Source organism: Rousettus aegyptiacus, unplaced genomic scaffold (assembly GCF_014176215.1).
Source record: "Rousettus aegyptiacus isolate mRouAeg1 unplaced genomic scaffold, mRouAeg1.p scaffold_m13_p_1, whole genome shotgun sequence".
In the NCBI taxonomy this organism is placed as follows: domain Eukaryota; kingdom Metazoa; phylum Chordata; class Mammalia; order Chiroptera; family Pteropodidae; genus Rousettus; species Rousettus aegyptiacus.
Window position 1 is genome coordinate 121602059 of NW_023416284.1, and position 19071 is coordinate 121621129.

At 35.4% G+C, this 19071-nt stretch overlaps 1 protein-coding gene across 1 annotated transcript in view; it reads right to left on the reverse strand.

Annotated features, from left to right (window-relative positions):
* IMPG1 (interphotoreceptor matrix proteoglycan 1) overlaps positions 1–19071 on the reverse strand; it is a 106005-nt gene that overhangs the window by 85646 nt on the left and 1288 nt on the right. The gene's annotated exons all lie outside the window — the stretch shown is intronic.

The following is a 19071-nucleotide window of genomic DNA, read 5'->3' on the forward strand; positions in this document are numbered from 1 at the left end:
GCCAAATGTAATATTGTAATGACAAGGCATTTTCAGAAATAAGGGAATAGTGTGAGCTGATCAAGTATTTAAAAAAAAAAAACCCAATATCTCAAATCATCTCGCCTTTAGGAACTGCCAAATATTGAAACCATTTCCCAAACATCTCTCTAAAAGTCACTCCTCACTTAGCACTCAAGCCTCCCAAGAGACACCTCTTTTGATAGACATTATAATTCGAGCAGGGAGTGATATAGCATTGTGGTACCCAGAGGTATACTCTTGATGAGAAAGCGGAATGCTTCTAAAAACCTAGGGAAAGAACAAACTTTCTGCCTATTAGTGACAGCCCTCGGATTTCTACATGGGGAGTTCACAGGGTGGCAATCTCACCAAAAGCGAGTTAGAGCCAGGACAGTTCTTAGAGTTGCATTTACAGAGCAGGTTTGATATTCTATGTGAGGTGGTGAGAGGAAGAATGAAGGGTGGGGAAAGAGAAGAGGCTGGTAGAGGATTTAACTCCCCAGGCCATTTCATCCTGTTGGCTCCATTGTGTGTGTTAGGGTTAGGTCTAGACGCATTTCTAACTTACTAGACCTCTCATGATAATAATTTATGTTCACTGAGCACTTTTTTATTCTGAGTTTTCCTCACTGTATTATCTCATATTATTTTCACAAAAGCTCTACTCTGTAGATGAAACAGATACTAATTTTCTCAATTTAACATGCGGTAGGGGATCAAGGTTTAGGGTATCAGTGCATATTAACCATGAGGTCAAATCTTAAGTTCTCCTCTCCTACTCCATCTCTGTCCTTTCAGCCATAACACCGTTTAAGAAAGGAATTATTGATGAACAGCTGGGATCACTCACTGTGGCTCCTTGAGACTATAAGCTATGACTTAACAGAGATTTATATTCCCATTTTAATAAAGAAGGCTCTCAAACTCATATCTTCTGAAATGTGGTGCAGACAAGGGAATCAAGCAGAAATCCAAGCAGGGTAGCTGGAGAACAACTCAAATCTTGTTGCAAAGCATAAAAGTCCCTCTTTCATTATGGGGGGTAGACAGAGTACTGGTGGGAACACATATTCTCTGTCATTTTGAGGAGTTTTAGACTATTCCATCTGTCTTGGGCAGTGATAAATTCTCAAGAATCTCCAGAAAGACAGGAAGCTGAAAAATTAATTTGCTCACCCAGCCACACGAAACACCAATAAATCATAATCTCTGAGTGGAACATGGGCATCAGCTACTTTTGAAAGTCTTCAGGTGATTTCAATATGCAGACAGTTTGGGAACCGCTTTTTTATGGATCTCTAAGGATACTTTCAGCTAAAAGGTCAAGATCATCCACCTCAATCAAACTGGCTTAAACAATAAGGAAGTTATTGCCTACAAAAGAAAGTGAAAAGTAGGGAATGCCTGGTGAAAATAGAGCTCTGGCTCTGCCTTTCTGACATTCTCTCATTTTCTTTGCTCAGTCCCCTCATGTGGTGACTTTACCCAAATGCTGGCTTCCACTGACTTGAACATGCTTACCTTTGTTTCTGTTGAAAAATAACCTTTCCCTAAAGTATGGCTGATTTACGCCATGTGCCTGGACTGATACCAAGGGATATGCCAATGCTATTGAGTTGAGCTGAGTGATCACAGGGCAGGGGACTGGGATTACTCTGAGTGGCTCATTTGAACTGTGGAGTGGGATCGGTTTCTCCTGAATCAGGTTGGTTGCATAGCAAAGTGGAATGTGCCCTTTCAACATTGGGGCAAAATGCAAGAGAAGGATAGCAGTGTATGTAGCCATTAGTACCCACTCCAGTCGGTAAAATGGAAATTTTAGAATGTTAATTTTTAATAACATTTTCAAATTCTTACAGTGATTACAGTGTGGTTAGTTGTTATATAGTTTTTATAATCATATTTCAATTGCCAAGAAGAATGGAAAAAAAAAAGTGCATCCTATGATAATTCTAGGCCTATCTGGCATGGTAAGCACAGATCACAGTTGGGGAGGTGTGTTCCCCATGCACCCTGTACTTCTCTGTTTTTCTCACAGTGCCTGCCTGATACGTGGGGGGAATCCTACTGTTTAGCCTGGTCCTGCGCTCACTTTGCCATTCCCACAGTCTTCAGTCCTTTGGGATTGGCTCTGTTCTTACATTTTTATGTTATACTCTGGTAGAACTCTGAATAACTGGGTTTGGAAGTAGTATTCTCTCCACTCTGCCTCTGGGAACAATGCCCCTGCTCTGGAATTTTTTCCAGTTGGATGCCTATGGATTTTAACACTTTGTTCACAGTAAGGCTTGTGTACCTAGATCCTGCTTGATCTGGATCTTTGGAATTTATCCTATCAGGGTGACAATATCAGGGGGTGAGAAGGTCACAATTTGCCCTGTTTCTCGGCATTCGCATGAGCTCTGACCTGTTCTCTTTTCCCTATGAGGGTAGATCTTTCCCTATTTTGTATAGAGAACATTTTCCAACATGTCTACATAGCTGGTAGTCAACAATTAGGGTGAATTAGGTGTCATGAGACTTGGTTTGCTTGGAAATACAGGTTTATTGCTGTTATCTTTCATTCCCAAATGTGTCCTAATTATTATTAGAAAAATAAATTATATAAGCACCTTGTTTTTAATGTCTCCCTGCCAGAGGGAACCCAAGCAAATACTCTACAAATGGCTACCTCCTTCCTCCAGACACAAAAAGCATTTTGTTCCATTTCTGCCTATGTTTAAATAATTCTTTCCTTTTACCTGAAGATTACCTTCCAAAGGCTTCCATATATTAGTCCTATTTCTGGCCTCTGGCATAATAAAGACCTAGTTACAAGTACTTTCTGAGAGAGTTCCTTATATTTTCCCTATGTTAGGCAGTTTTCTACTGAGGATAAACATCCTCCACCTTTCTCTGGTTTCTTGTATTACATAATTATCAGCTACCTTAGCCTGCTGTGTTCTTCTAGTTTACATAAAGCTGACCACAGGGGATCTCTTGTGATAATACTATTGCTTGAGTAGGGATCAGAATCTTTTGCCTGTGTCCCCACCTTAGTTATTGCTAGAGATGTGGGAGCAAAATCTCTGAGAACAGGAACTTACAGTTCTCTGGGTCAAAGCATATTTATAGGATAGGCCACAATGACAAAGTCTGTGTCTTTTCCAAGGATTTCAGAGAAAATAAACTAAAAAACTTTAAAAAATTGAAACGTGGACTGTTGTTATTTATTGGAGCTAATGAAAGCTCCCTTGAGTAAAGCAGTTAGATCATATTAGATGCTGTCCTCCAGTGCTGATATATCGTAATGTTGATATTGAACTAAACTTAGATTCTTTGAATATATTTTCATGATTCGATAATTTTTATCTTATATAAGTATTTGGAAAGGGTAGGTAAATGTTTCATAAGAATGAATTGATAGTTGAAAGACCTGCTATTAAAAAAAAGAGCATATTTAGTAGAAGATGGAAAAATATTTTGAGGCAGAAAATATTTCTCTAGGATGATGACAAAACATGAATATAACCTGTATGATGACGAATCGGCTGCCATCAACAACTGTCTCTGGATGAAGTTCAAAGTTACAAAAAGAAGAGAGAGGCAAAGTAATTTCATAAAAAACAAAAAGGCTCTACCATTTCCAGAGCTCAAGAATATTAAAACATTTTAGTTAAATATTTTATGAAATTTGACAAAATTAATACAATTGTACTATAATATAGATTGTTCTATGTTATGTAGATTAATCACCAGGAAAACAATCCTTAAGACAATAGTTTTGGGAGGTAGTAATATCATTGAATGAAGAAAACAAAATGGAAATGAATATCTTTGACGATGTAGAACTCCTAAATATGGATGGGGAACAGCTAATATTCATGATGCTTACTTTCTAAATTTGACTTAAATTATGTTTATTATTTGTGAAAGAAAAATGTAGTAGCAACACAAATCATATGCTACTCAACAATTCTAAATGTTCGAATTATACCAATGGTACCCAGGACACTGGCTCTGTGACTTCCTAGCTATATTACTTGGTTGTACTTGGCTTCTCTGTGCCTGAGTTTCTTCACTTGTAAAATGGGGAATAATAGTGCCTCTCTTACAAGCTTTCCATGATATTAAATGAGTTACCACATGGGCAGCATTTAAAACAGTGTTGGGCAAAGTGCGAGTGCTCGATCAGAACACTTTTACCTGATAAACCACGCATTCACTTCTTGGTTTCGGTGTTTCTTTCTAACACACGGTTTCATTATACTGATCCTCACTCCACAGACTAGACTGTGCATACCCCAAAGTGTCCCTGCATTTTGCTGCAGTGCTGATCTTGCGCTTGTCTGTTACCTCATACTGGAGGGCCCTTCCCTTCCTTCTTTTTTTGTTGGGCTCCTACTTTTCCTTCAAGGGCCAGCTTCTAAACTTTCTCTCCTCCGCTAAACTTTCTAAGATCCCATGTTCAGAATTCATTCATTGCTCCTTCCTGTTCTTCTAGCGTGGCTCATATCTCTATTGCATTTACTAATTCACCATATTTATTATGTGTCTACTATGTTTTAGGCCCAGTATGGTATACAGTGGTAAATTAGATGAACAAATGTCATGAAACTTGTGTTGTAGTGCTTGCATGATAATTTGTTCTAAATATACAAGTTTTCCTCTTTAGGCTGTAATCATCTTTGTATTTGCAAACATCTAGGTACTTTTAGATTCCAGATACCCCAGTATTATAATCCTGTCCTCTTTCCAAATCACTTTGGTGCTTGCCTAATACAATATTTTGTACATGACAGATTTGTAATACGTATTTATTAAGTGAATTAATGAAAAATTTTTGTGGAAATTGTAATAGGTCTTATACAATATAGGTATGAGATTCATTTTAAAAGCCATTTGACCATGAAGAACAGTTTCATATGTCCTGTCCACTTAGATTATTGTGAACTCCTTTTTAAATTTCTACTTTTTTCTACAGTGTGTAATATCAGAGGCTTTGGATACAGTCATTTTATTAATGAAAATATCCTAAATGAAAAGACAAATCATTTTATTAGGAATGAAAACCAAAAGAACAGAAAGGAGATGATTTAGGCATAAAGTATATTTTAATAAAGTTAACATCCCCAGAGTCTTTCCAGTTATTTAAGAGTAAATAAATAATAAATGCAACCAATTTAAAACGTGAGTATCGATGGGAGAGAATATTAATATTGCCTGGCTTTTTAGGGTACCAAGTTCTTAAAAACTTTGGCTCCTCAATTATTATATTTGATAGGCAAAACCATAACCATGGTTGAATACAACCCTCTGCCTATTTTGCACCTGCACCCTTGTAGCTGAACATGATTGGAGAAAACCATTAGGAGTCACTTTAACTTTATGATCCTGAAATAATATTGCACTACCTATCCATGGTCCATTGAGTTTCTCACTCTTTTGGAGAGCTGTGCACAACTTTTTTTAGATTTCCTGCATTTCTTGCCAATTCTCACTCTCAGCTGATGACCTTGCTTCACATTTTATTGAGAACAAGAGGTGCCAGAAGAGAACTTCACAAATTTCCACTTCTACATCTGCTCACTGGCTGCATTTGTGCTCAAATACTCTGTTTTCCCTTCTGTGACTATTTGACGAGCAGACTGTTCTAAGGCTAATTCCTTTACTTGTGTACTGGATCCCAGCTTTTTTCACCTCTCAAGGACAGTCTCCGGGAAACTCTTCTTTCATTTGCCTGCACAATTATATTTCCTCTTTCTACTGGATTAGTCTTATCATCCTACAAACATGCTATTATTTTTCCCTTCTATTTAAAAGATCCACTTCCGCTCTGGCTACTAACCCTTTTTTCTATTCACCCAGCAGAACTTTTTGAAAGATCTGTCTTTATCGCCTTTCCTAAAACAAGGTGAGCTCCTCTGTGTGTGAAGATTTCTCTGATACTGCAGGCAAAGTTACTAATATTTCCTCCTTTCTTTCTCTCCTCTTTTATCCTTCATTCTTTTTTATTTTGATGTTTACGATGTGCTCATAGAGCCTGGTGTATCCAACATGTTAATGTGATGCTTCACCAGAAGGTGTCGCTAATCCAACACATAATATACTGAAAACCGAATGTTGGAAAATATATCTCCGATAATCACTTCTTTGAATTTGGAATTGTACATATTGAGTATTGACGACATTTGCTGATGGGCTAGTGGTAAGGATGGTGATTTCGGAACAAAACAGACCATTTGAGGAAGGGCTGAGTGAGACAGCACGATGGGTGGATTCCCATTGAGCTGGGAGGTTCTCATGAAAGGCCTGGCAGATGGAAAATATTTAGGTGGGAAAGAAAGAGGACAACATTCCCATAGGCAAGGGAACTTGCAGCAAGCTAGGGAAAGTGGTTGACACTGAAGGTTTAAATTGGGGTTTAAATTAAATTTCTTAATTGGTTCCTAGAGTTTTGTTTATCAGATATACAATTTTAATAAATTGAACATTAACTTAAAAAAAAATAATTAAATTTCTTTGCCACTCAATCCTAGAGCTGATCCAGATCCTACAACCCAGGATAGCGGAGAAGTTTAGAAATTTACAAATGTATAGAAAGAGAAATTAATGAAACAACCACTAGATTCAAACACTGAATTTTCTTAGGATATACATTACTTTTTCCTATGAAAAAGTTAAATTTAGCCAAGGGTGGAGTGGCAGCTCTGAAATGTTGAACTTTTGAGCCTTCATTTATTGTTTTGAAATTAGATTGCCTAAGCATTGTCTACTAGCTAATGTGAAGGCCAGCCTTCAGTCAAAAGTGTCTTTTCCACTCTAGGTTCTAGGTTGGTAGCCATGTGGCCTTGATGTTGACTGCCATTATAGGCCATAGCATCTCCTTAGCATACCACTGGAGAGTATATTTTTATTTTTCCTCTACCAAAGTTGGCCTCCAGTCATAGGCTGCTTACAAAGCTTCCATATCAGAGCTCAGCCTTGCCCACAAATCAGTCTTTTTCTTGATTATGTATTAAAGTGGATCCATACTAACCTGTTTGGATCACTTCTCACCAAACTCTTTCTTCTAGAGGAATATTTTCTGGATATCTAACTGTGTAGGCTTACAATATAGGATTACTGTATATATATAGTGACAGTAACAGATAACAGGAAAAGGAGAATGGGCTTTCACGGAAGCATTGTTATGAAAGCAACAGCCCCTAGTATCAGCACTTAGCAAACCATTATGTTTCCCCAAGAGGAGAGGCTGCAATGTCTTAATGAACAAAGTAACAAGAATAGAGACAAAAGTTACTGGAATTCTTACAGAACAAAAATCTCCAAGAACAGAACTCCATAGAGAGAAAGTGGATAACATTTCAAGACCAAATCAATGCATGAAAGTTTAAAAAATTATAATTTAATCTTGCATAAACTCCCCGATCTTGCCAAAAAAAGAGCGAGGGGTCGTGGCCTTTCTACAGATGCTTAGCTTGTTTTTGATCTATTATATTTCGGTCAGCCCCCCACATTAGTAGAAATGCTCAATTACACACCTGAAAATTTTTATCCAAAGAGGAAGGGCAACTAAATTTACATCATGCTTAAAATACCTGAATATGCCTCCAAAATTATGCAGATATATTGAAACCTTGTTGAATGCTGTTCCAGAAAATTGTGTGGATTTTAAACACAGTTTTCTGTATGATTAAGCTGTCATAGGAGCTTCTACACCTTGTTTTCCACTTCTCTTCATACATTTATTTCCCAATAAACTTCCACAGTACTAACCCCAGTGAAAGCACGTTGCAATAAATGATAGAAAAGAGGATCATAGAAATTAAGGAAACTTCCAGTGATTTTCTTTAATGAAATATGAAGTGAATAACTTCTCATGATAGTCAGTACATGGACTGATCATCAATGATGCACGGAGCGGATGCTACACCATTGCCCTCTCCAAAGCTGTTGAAACTTGGATGCCATTGCAGCTCTCCTTACCTCCCAAACTGGCATTTGTTCAGCAACACTGCTCCCTGATAAGGGTGAAAATCAGTGTTCCCTTCTTTCAAAGAATTAGAGCAGTTATGTTGTCTTCTCATTGCAAAAATCAGATTTAGCCATTACACTTGATATGTCAGAAAGGTAAGGATTAGAACCATGAGAAACCATACAAAAAATAAAAGTTGCTAACTCCTATTTTCTATCCCCTCTATACACATATGTATGGAGTTCCTCTTCCACCTCACTGTAAAAAAAAAAAAAAAAAAAAAAAAGAACCAAATCTATAGATGAAATGCTGAGAAATTTTGCTGATGGCATATGCAGCTTGGTGAGTGAGAAGGAATAACACTCAAATTGAAGAGAGACGTAGAAAAGAGAAAAGGGGTTGCCTCTTTTGTCTCTGAGAGGGTGGAGCAGTGAGTTGACCTTATCTGGTAAACGTCAGGGAGTGGAGGGAGAGGCAGGAGTTCAGCAGGGCCATGTCTTTACCTGTACCCAGAACAGAAATGCTTGCTAACTCCCTTCCTGTTTGTGGGGGAGATAGAGGAGGCATATTGAAAAGAGGAGGAGTGTTCTCAAAGATAACTGGCCTCTCTCTGTCCTGGGAAATAAGAGAAACACAACTGGGATACTTGTCATGGGGTAGCTTGAAGGTTTCACACCTGGCTGTCTTCCTCTAGGGCATGAAATTGCTTCATAACGCAGCCCTTTGACTGTTTTTTTTTTTTTTTTTTTTTTTGGCTGAAGTCCACTCACAGCCAACTGCCAGTTCCAGAGGTGCTGTTCCTGGTGTAGTTTTAGAACCACTGGAATGTCCTTAATTCTCAAAGGCCCTTAAGGTATGCAGTATTGTGTCAGAGGCTGTGAGAAACGACTGGGATCTGCGCTGTTGCTTCTTCACGGAGAGCTAAATTTACTTCAGAATTTTAGCAGTAAAGTTTAAAATGTTAAGGATTGTAAATGATTTTCACATGAATACACAAGCAAACTCAGCAAAATCCTTTCTCCTTTAAGTAGGCCAGTCTTGAAAGTTAGAAGAATAGGATATTTCTATCATCTGTGATTAACTGTAAAGTATATTACTTTGAAAAAAAATGGCGAGTGGAGTTGGTTTAGTGCTGAGGTAGAGTTGTAGTAAACAGAATGTGAAACAGAAGTGAGAACAATTATGTTTAAAGTTGGTGGCCAGCCTAAAGTTTATTTTCAGGAATTGACAAAAAGAAATCAGTGCTTTCTCCATTGGCTAGATTTTTTAGTACCCCTCAAATCATCCTGGGTGGGCAGCTACCTTCTTTGTATACATGTAGGACCAATCCCAATAAGCCAGTTTCAATCACCTCATCCTTGTATTAACTTAAATTCTACTAAGCCTTTTCATTGCTTCTACTTCTCAATTTTTAACCCATTATATGTATTTTTTGGCTCTATCTCTATAGATTTCAAAACGTGGAATTTACATAAATATACATATTATGGATAAGAGCTTCAGAATGGAATTTTACAAGTAAATTTGACATATGTGGATAATGAATTGCAATTGTACCTTACAAATGTATGGAATGTATTAGTTTTCAAAGCATTTTAACCTGGCTTGACACAAAGCTTGGATGATATGGAAACCGTGGGTTTATGCTGGAACGATATCAGGCCATTCACAAGCTAGAGGCAGATTCAGTCCGTGATCTGTTTTGAATTGGGTGGGGAAGACAAGAAGCAGGAATTTGCAGAGACCTATAAACGGAGAGCCTATAAAAAATTCCTCAAAACTCAGGAGGAAGCTAATTTCAGAAGCTGGGGGTGCACTACGGAAATAACAGGGAACAGAACTGTAAATTTGCTTATGGGACACAATAATACATGCCAAATCCCCACTTTCCTTCTAGTTCCAGCTGTGCTAGGTTGCTGGAACATGGGGCATTTTCTCCCTTTGATTTGGGGCGTATTTATTTCATAGATTCTTACCGTATCTGAAGTACTCATATCAGACTCAGCTCTAATTTAGCCCAGCAGCTTTATTTTCTGAATCTCTTTGCTGTTCCCTAATTCGAATACTGCAAACCGTGAAACACACTCCTCTGTAGTTTTAGTGCTCGTAAAATGGAGTATGTTGGAAGTTCTGAGTAAAGAGAATTGTATGTATTGGTTTAATATTGCCAGAAAAGAATGATATATTAACTACTAAAAGAGAGCAGAATTGGAGTAGATTGAACAGAAACAGCTGCCAATCTCTGACTTAAATTTTTTGATGTATAAGGACCTATCATAGTTCATGCAGAGAAAAAAGTTAAACTTCATTTTGTGTACCTGTGCGGTTGAGGTTATAGTATGATAGTTCTACTTTCCAAAGCTACTTCTCGAATTTGGGCAAATATTCTCTACATGCTGTAGGTTTCTAATTAGAGTATCACAATAATTCTAATACCATAGTTTTGCATTAATGATTGCATATTATATAGTTTTGTTTTGTTTTAAAAATTAAATGAGAATAGATGTCAAGAGTTTGTGGGAAGCCTGGCACAATGGTAGCTGTTATTATGATCTAGTACCATTCTATTCTGAGGTTTAGGGCTAGGAATAAGATAGAAATAAGATTGCCGATTTAGAAAGTAAAATATAGGACACTCAGTCAAATTTGAATTTCTGATAAACAACTAATGATTTTTTTTAGTGTAGGTCACATGCAATATTTGGGGCTCATTAAAAGTAATAAAGTGCTCCTGTTAAAAGTCAGATTGTTAGATTTCATTAAAAAACCTACTGTATACTGTTTTAATAGATGCCTCTAAATGAAAAGATGGAGAAAAGTTATACAAATACAAACTAAAGGAAAGTTGGTATAGCAATATTAATATCAAATGAAATCAGAGCTTGCTGGTAAATGTTTACTGACCAACTCCTGGGGAAGAAGGCCTAATTTGTAGCATTTGCTAATTTCCATGTGTTAATACTCCTTTATGGCTGATTTCAAGCCACTAATGTGATATTACTGAACATGGAGTTGGGAAGAGATGTGTGCAATGAAATCTTGTAAGTTAGTATGGTCAATTCCAGCACACCAGGGGATGAACTTTGTTATTTGGCAGAAAGGACTACAAAGATGAGGACAGTCTAGTCATAATGATAAAAGTTTAAAAGTCACCAGAAAGATGTGGGAAGTTATAATTTTATGTACTTAATTCTAAACTTCAAAATATATAAAGCAAAAGTTGACAAAACAATAAAGAAAGTAAAATCAACAATAATAGCAGGTAAATTTTAAGATATCTTTCTTGGTATCGATAGAACAAGCAGATAAAAATCAATAAGGATATAAAAGATTAAACACATAATTGACCTTGACCTAATGGACATATATGGAACACAATAAAATAAAAATATGATTTATTTAATCATATATAAAATATAGTTTATTTTCAAGTCCATGGAGAACATATACAAATAATGATTAGGTACTGAACTACATATGATATAAGTATATGTTCTTGGACTCAGACTAATAGGCAAGTAAGTTAAAAGGCAGTTTTTAAAAAATAACTGGAAAATTCTCATATGTTTTGGGCAGGGGGGAAGCCTTAAATTAACCCATAAGTCAATGAAGAAATCATGTTGGATATTGAAATGTCTTTGTCAAATTATGAAAATACTACATAATACTTGTGAAATATAGCTAAATCAGTACTTGAAATATAAATTTATCTCATTAAAATTCCTATTTTAGAAAAAGAAAATGCTAAATATGAATAAGCTAAGCATCTATGTCAAGAAGTTAGCAAAAGAAAAAATAAATTCAAAGAAAATACAAGAAAAAATAAAGAAGAGTAGAGATTAATTAAATATAAAAGAGGAGATAATAACATAAAAAAGGAGAAAAAGAAATATAAAAGCCCCAGATTTTTTCTTTGAAAATGCTAATAACAAAAACAAGAAACAAGAATGATCAAGTAAGAAAGGGAAGATATAATTTCTATCAGGATTGAAAAAGGAGGATATCACTATATTTTCTATAGATATGAAAAACATAACATGAAGATATTATGAATAATATTTTGTCGATAAATTTAAAAATCTATGTGAAATTTATATGAATAAATTCTAGGAATATACAGCTTACCGAACTAATATAAAAGATAGGAAGCCTAATTATTATTATAACCTTTACAAAAATTGAGTCAGTAGTGAAATATCTTTCCATAAATATTATTCTCTAACTTTACCAGAGAGTTCTATCAAACATTCAAGGAAAACTAATTCCATTTTCATACAAACTTACAAAACTTGACAAAGTATGAGAAAAAAATCATGCTCCAATCTCAGTTTTGAATATGAATATAATGATTTGAAATAAAATGTTAGCAAATGAGATCCAGCAGTGTTTAAAAAAGGTCATGACCAAGTTAGATTTATCTCAGGAATGTAGTGTTGGTTTAATATTTGAAAATTGAGTAAGGTAATTTATCACATTAATGAATTAAAAGAGAAAAATCATTTGGTGATCTCAATAGATATAGAAGTGCACAGCAAATTTCTACATTTATTCATGATTAAAACTCAGGAATAGAAAGGAAACTTTAAAAAAATCTGATATAAGACATTACAAAAACAAAACAATCCCCAATCTAAAAGAAACATCATACTTAATGGAGAATTATGAAAGCTTTCCTTTCGAGATCAGTAACGAGTTAAGGATGCATGCACCCACCATTTCTCTTAAACATTATACTAAATGGCCTATGAAGGGTAGTAAGACAGTATAAAGAAATCAAAGATACAAAGACAGAAAAGGAAGAACTCAAATTTTCTTTGTTCACAAATGACATAATTGCTAAGTAGAAAACTTCAAAGACTGACTTTGGGTGGTGAACACACAATAAAATATGCAGATGATGTTTTATTGAATTATACACTTAAAACCTATATAATTTTATTAACCAATGTCACCTCAATAAATTTAATAAAAAAAGAAAGCTTCAAAGAACTGCTAGTGAATTTTCAGAATTAAGATTGTTCGGCAAAGCTATGGAATATAAAACCAATTACTTTTCTACGTAGAAAAGTAATTGATCATATCATTTACATGATGACAATTGATATAAATGAGCTAGAGATAAGTCCAAGATGTAAAATCCCTTTATTAAAATAAGCATGCAACTTTATTGTAAGGTACTGTAAAAGGAGAGATGTCCATGTTCTTGAATAGAAAGACAACATTTTAAGGATATCAATTCTCCCCAAAATGATCTATAGATTCAATACAGTTCTAACCCAACATCAATAAGGTGTTTTGTGGAACTTGATGAGCTAATTTTAGATCATATTATGGAATAATAGAGGGTCAAGCCTAGCTCAGACACTCTTGTAGAAAGAGAACAAAGTCAAGGAAACATGGTTACCAGATACCAAGATTATTATAAATTTTTAATAATTAAAGCAATGTGGCATCGACTCAGAGATAACAAAATGGACAAACCCATGTTCATGACAGAAGGAGTGTCACAGAGCAGAGAGAAAAGGAGAAACTATCTAATCAGTGGTGTTAAAACAATTGATTATCCATGTTAAGAAATTATGTTCTTACTTCATGCATACTTACACCCATTTAATACTATTGGGCTAAATATGAAAGGCAAAATTATGCAACTTTTATAAGACAAGATAGGAGAATATTTTCATGACTTTGAGATAGGGAAGGATTTTTAAAGTAAGACAAAAACTCCCACAAATCAACTATATTAAAATTAAGAATGTTCAGCAGAGGTAACCATTAAGAGAGAAAAAATAAGCTACAAAGGTGGAGAAGATATTTGCAAGGTTTACGAAAACTGTGAAAGGATCAACACCCACAACTTTTAGAGATCTGTTCTAAACCAACAAGAAAAGGCATATATCCCTATGAAAAGGGGGGCAAAACACTTGTTTAAGCATTTTCTAGAAGAGAAAACATAAAAGACCCAAAATATGTAAAAAGATACTCAACCTCATTAGTAATCAGAAGGTAAAATTAAAACCGCGATGAGATACTATTCTACCCCCCTGTAGAGTGGAAAAAATTAAAATGTCAGATAATACCAAGTGTGGATGAGGATTTGGAGTACAAGGAACTCTGACCTAAAATGGTAAAAATGCTTAGGAAAGCACTTTGGTATCACCGGTAAAGTTGCAAACATGCATACCACATTACACATGGTGGTAGTCATCATAGTTGTCTTGGGAGCCAGCATTTATTGAGTGTGTTTGTAGAAGATACTTCACTAAGTGCTTCATGAACATTATTTCACTTATCTTCATTGCTGCCCTATGAGGGAGACATTGCTGTCATTACTCCTATTTTATAGAGGAGAAATTATAAGATGGAGATATACATGGACCGAGCAATTTGCTAAGTTCACATAACTAGTAAGCTACAGAACTGTTCTGTGCAACTGTGTTCTGTGTTGAATGCAGTCCTGTGAAAACCTTAAAGTCTTTTTTCTTAACTATACTGTTATGTGACTGAGGGAGAATCAGGCTGAAGGCTTGAGAGGAGAGGGAAGGTTTGGAAATCAAATTAGGGGACTCAGACAAGGAATCAGAGATGAATATGACTGTGGAATAGCTTGGATAGCCCAATTAATGTTATATAGTGCATAAAATTTGTTTCATGGAAGCACTCTTTTTATTTGAAATTCTTTAATAACACTTGGCAGCTCTGGAATGAGAGTGGAAAAAGTGAACGTTAAGTTTACCCAGAGTGGACTAACCAAGAAAGTGGGGCAGAGGGTCAAGGAGTAAAGTTTCTATTGTACTAACAAGAAGACTGTTGAGAGAGTTTACAGAGAGTACCCTAGAATCTAGGATTAAGGTAAAGGACACTGAGAGCTGTGTGGGCTGGAGTGTTTTAATCAAAGTAAAAATCAGGTTCCTTGGAAGGGAAAAAGAGAAATTATTAAAAAGGGGTGTTTCAGAGTTGTGTATCTTGAATCTGAAAATATTGCAAACTTGGAGGTAAAATGTCAGTGTTTTGATTGGAAGGTAATTTTAATTCGGGAAAGGCTTTCCCACTGTGTCAATTCACATCTGTTAGGCCAGGTACTGCCTTTAGATACATAACACAACTTAAATAAGATACTTGCCGCTAAACTTAGACTTTAATGGTAGGCATTTAAAATGACACTGTGACTCCACATCTTTGAGGAGTTCAAACTGTGATGCTTTTTTCTTAATGAGTATAGAACTCTTAAAATTGGTGCTTCAATTTTTAGCGTAGAGCTGAGTAATGTGGCCAATATCCTGAGATCAGTCATGTATACATATACTAGAGAAATGGCTTGAATGAGCAATCATCTGGTGTTGTCAGCAGAGTAATGTTGGCTTTTGAATTAATATTAAAAATCAAATCAATTGCATTCTAATGACATTGGACTGATTAATAGACTAAGTAGATGTAAGATAGGACTAGATACAGCTTTAATCCAAGTTTTGGTTCTTACCTTCCCACCTCAAATAATTTTAGGAACATTGTTTAGCATTCTCTGCTTAGGTTCCTGATCAGAAATGAGCACATTGTCTATCAACTAGTGAAATCCTAAGCAGTAAGATTAATTAAAATTTGTGTGAGCTTTTATTTTAAAAAAAGTATTAATATGATTGCTATCTACAAAGTATTTTGATCAGGTCTGAACTACCTACCATGGGTTAGTAATTGTGCCCTTGGGTTTCATAGTCAGACATAATTAAATGTAACTTTTGTTTATTCATAAACATAGCAAGATCCTTAAGACAGACAAATTAGCCCTACATATGTTATTTTCTATATGAAGTTAAAGTATTTCTAAAGTGGAAAATTTTAATTAATTTTGAGGTCTTGACTTTTCTCCACAAAGTTCCTTTTGATTTGATTTCCTTTATCCCTTCCCCTGGGGGAGCAGTTGGCTGTGGTGGGCAAGCGGACCAAAGATGGCTAAATGAAGAAAGCCAAGTTGGAATAAAATAAAGGAACACAGAACAACAGTGTTTCATCAAGAATGACTGTATATACAAAAATAGACTCATAAATATAGTGGACAATTTGGTGATGGACAGAGGGGAGGAGGGTTGTGGGGTTGGGAATATGGGGTGAAGTCTTAAAGAAGTACAAATTAGTAGTTGATAGATGGTCACAGGGATGGGGAGCATGGTATAGGGAATGCAGTTAGCATTAATATATTGCCTAGGTGGAAAACCAGAGGAGAGAAGGAGGATTGTTTTATAAACTTTATAAATGTCCAACCAATGTACTATATATTTGAAACTAATTAAAATGGAAAAAAAAAAAGAATGGCTGTATGTAAATAGGATAATATTTATCTACTGAGTATAACCATATGCTTAGAAGAGTTTATCACTGATCTGTAACTCTTTCATATTCTTTCCCACATTTACTGTGACCAAATTAGAGGTGCAGCAGTGGGAGCACACTTTCAATAAACAATTAAAGCAATCAATGCATGTGTAGTTCAGACTTGACAGTGGCATTTCCACATGTGAATTCTCATTACCAGCCAGCCACTGTATCCGCTCATTGTAGGATAAGTTTGGCATGCAGGTTGCTTTGGATCCAGAGCAAAAAGTGTACCCCCTTTCCTTATTAAAATGGTTCCATCTGACTTGGTGCTCGATTTGTGAAGCAGAAATCCCAGTGACACTGTCAGACAGTGGGCTCAGACATAACTGGTGCCAAAAATTGTCTGCGTTAGAAGGTTAAAACTCACATTGTGCTCTCCTTCCTTTAAACAAACTTTGCAGTATTCCACTGGTTGGTAAAACCAGTTCCCTCCCCACAACTGCAGTGTCTTTTCTACTTTGAAGCAAGAAGAGGTGGTGGATTGAGACCTCAGGCACCCTGGAATGCCACACTTCACAATAGAGTGATGAGGTCGGGGTTTTTGTTATTGTCATTAACACATATACACTGAATTATAATATAAAACAAAATTTGGTGCCTCAGATGAATGTTTTTTGAATTTTTATAACAATTTATTTGAGCCAAACTGACAACATATGACAGGGAGCAAAATCTCAAATGCTCCAGATGAATTATTTTAAAACAGCATAAAATCTGTGAACATGATTGAGGCACTAAAGGTATACAGGATCTGAATTTTCAGAGAGGATTATCATGCAAAATAGTCGACATTTAAGGTGGCTGCATGCTTATGATTGACAGAAATGGCTAACCAAGCAGTAGGCCATGTCGTTGCTGCCTAATTAGCTCACACACATAATAGTCGTTTAGTGTGATCAGTGAAACAAGCATAGAGGGGCCACAAGGCAGCAACTGCTTTTTATTTTTAAAGCAAGTATTAATCTAATAAATGGTTTGAAGCGTGCTGCCAGTTTGATAAATTGGACGCAAAGTGTTTTTAATTTACACAGCTTCAATTTTAAGGACAGCTTCTCAGATGCAATTGAACAACAACAACAACAAAAATCTGCCTTGACCCTTTTGAATTACCCTCTCCTGAGGCTGTAGCAGAAATTTAAAAATATAGGTGCTGCAAAGTTAATGTGACAGGCCTTGGACGGCTATCTCAGGGACACAAATGAAGCCATGTTCTCTGCTAATGGAGCCACAATAAGGGAAAATACCTTCCTAGGTAATTTTGTGAAATGAGAACATATCCCAGTAGTCAAGGATTCGCAAGACATAGAGTGTCTTCAAATGCAAATTTCCTGACATTTCACAGCTATTAAAATAATTGCCCTACCTTGGTGAACTAATAATAACTTAGTTAAAGGTTTTATTTAGTATAACCAAATGTAATGCAAAAAGCAAGGACTCTGATAAACACCATTTCCATTTTAGGGCTTGCTAAGGGTGGATTTTCTTTCTCCTCTTTCTCCTCCACCATGCCATAATGTCACAAGCAATTAGATGAAATTATTTATGTGAAATGGAAAGGTAGGAGTGTAAAGCAGTGCTGTGCGCATCTGACGCCACTGGCATCCCCATTATGAATACTGACGAGACGAGCCATGCTATCTTCATGAAGTAACTGTTCTTTGAAACTACTGAACTGTCTTTAGTTGCACTAAACAATTTTATTTAATGAATGCTTTAAAGTCAGAACTATTTCACTTTATGTATCAATGGAAAAACTACATTCAGAATCTGCAAAGCTTAAAGAAAAACCTTTGAAATATTGGTGTGTCTTTGAATCTCTTAATATTTTGTATAGGGTGTGTGGTAAGTACTCTGTGGAATCGAATGGAAAAAAAAAATAACCTAAAGTGGTAGAAACCTTTCAAGAAGAAATTTGGCAATATGAATCACATACCATAAAGCTATATTGCTTAGAATCAATAATTTAACTTCAGTAAATGTATGCTAAGAATCTTAAATGCTGAGAGATGCCTTATGTACAAAGATGTTTATCACAATGTTATTTATAATAACAACATAATTAAGAACAATTATTTCTCTTCCTTTGAGTATTTAGATAAAGCAAACCATGATGTATCAATTGAGTGGAACATTATACAGCCAATAAAATGATATTTGTCAAAACTAGAAAGCCATGCAGAACATTTATATGATGAAATAGAAGTGCAAAAAATCTGATATAAAATTGTGTGTGCTGCAGAACTGAAATTCTATAAAAATTAAGTAAGCATACATAGAAAAAAGACTGAGGAAACATGAAGGTTGTAGGGTCTGGGTTTGGATAGAAGTACAATGGGTAATTTGTTAATGTATTTTTGATTTTTCAAACAATCTATAATTTTTAAAAATTGAATTTAAACACCCAACTGTTATGCTTAACAGATAGTTTTATTGAATTAAACTCTTCTCTCTCCTAAAACCATTTTCTAAGTACACTTATGATAGTCACAAATGGGAAACAAGTCTGGCTGAAGTAAATAAACTCTAATTGATGCAGACCTTGCTAATTGAAGATTAACAGAAATTCACAGATCTAAGATTCTTACTGAAAAAAAAGCCCCAAACAAGTAACATGTTAGGATTCCTTATTACGTAGTTACAATGCTTTGTTTCAGAGAAATAGTCATACAATAAATTGTAGTTTTTTGGTAATCTTATTTAACTTTCTATATATAATTATGCTATTTAAAATTGTTTGT